A 1,514-nucleotide genomic window follows, 5' to 3' on the forward strand; every position below is an offset into this window, starting at 1 on the left:
GAACCCCCAATCTCCTCTGCTCAGCTCATGGAAACATTCTGAAACTAGTCCAATTTTTCCATAGAATGAATACTTACGGTTATTTGAATAAACATAGAAATAGGTCCTTCCTAGTCTTAAAACTTGAAACTTACATTTCTCTCATCTTGGTTCCTTCCTCAGGAAACTGACCATCAGGCAAGGAACTGAAACTTATCAGATCATCACATCCAGACAACTAGAAGCCAGACCCCACCATCCATCAAGATTACTTCCTTAACATCCTCCCTGAATTTCTGTTTTCTCCCATTCCCCAGCTATATAAACGCCCCAATTTTGGTTGGTCAGGGAGACATGTGTGATTTTACCACCCCTTCTCCTTACCTGAAGCAGAATAAAGCCTTCCTCCCTGGCAATCCTCATTGTCTCAGTGATTGGCTTTCTGTGCAGAGGGCAGCAAAACCTAGACCAAACCCCTGGCATTTTAGTAGCCAGTTCGATGATGGAATGAAGTGTTGTTCAATTCCAGAATTGCAAAGAAAACCCAGTTAAGATCTCTGAACTAGGGTGGGTGTGGTGGCTCATGCCCGTAATCCCAGCACTTTGGGAGCCAAGGCTGGTGGACCACAAGGTCAGGAGATCAAGAGTATCCTGGCCTATATGGTGAAACCCTGTCTCTACTAAAAATACAAAAATTAGCTGGGCATGGTGGCGGGAGCCTGTAATCCCAGCTACTTGGGAGGCTGAGGCAGGAGAATTCCTTGAACCAGGGAGTCGAAAGTTGCACTGAGCTGAGATCGTACCACTGCACTCCAGCCTGGGCAACAGAGTGAGACTTCGTCTCAAAATAAAATAAAAAACAAAACAAGAAGATCTCTGAACTAAATAGGTTGCAGCGTTTGTTTTGTTTTGTTTCGTTTTTGAGATGCAGTCTTGCTCTGTTGCCCAGGTTGGAGTGCAGTGACAACCTCAGCTCACTGCAACCTCTACCTCCCAGGTTCAAGCAATTCTCCTCCCTCAGTCTCCCAAGTTGCTGGGACCTCAGGCATGTGCCACCACGCCTGCCTGATTTTTGTGTTTTTAGTAGAGACGGGGTTTCACCATGTTGGCCAGGCTGGTCTCGAACTCCTGACCTCAAGTAGCCACCTCCCTCACCTTCTCAAAGTGCTGGGAATACAGGCGTGAGCTGCCACACCTGGCCAAGGTTGCAGCTTTGCCTTTTGACCATGGATAGTGATGGAAAGGGGCGATTACATGTGATGCTTGAGGGGCCTATGGCTGTTTAACAAATGACCACAAACTCAGTGTCTGAAAAACACATGCATTTGTTTTATTTATTTTTCTGACACAAGGTATTGCTCTGTCACCCAGGGTGGAGTGGGGTACTGTGATCATAGTCACTGCAGCCTCAAGCTCCCAGGCTCAAGAGATCCTCCCACCTCAGCCTCCCAAGTGGCTGGGACTAAAAGGGCATGCCATCATGTCCAGCTAAATTAAAAAAAAATTTTGGAGAGACAGGGTCTTGCTATGTTGCC

This window comes from Cebus imitator, unplaced genomic scaffold (assembly GCF_001604975.1).
Source record: "Cebus imitator isolate Cc_AM_T3 unplaced genomic scaffold, Cebus_imitator-1.0 Scaffold375, whole genome shotgun sequence".
Taxonomy (NCBI): Eukaryota; Metazoa; Chordata; class Mammalia; order Primates; family Cebidae; genus Cebus; species Cebus imitator.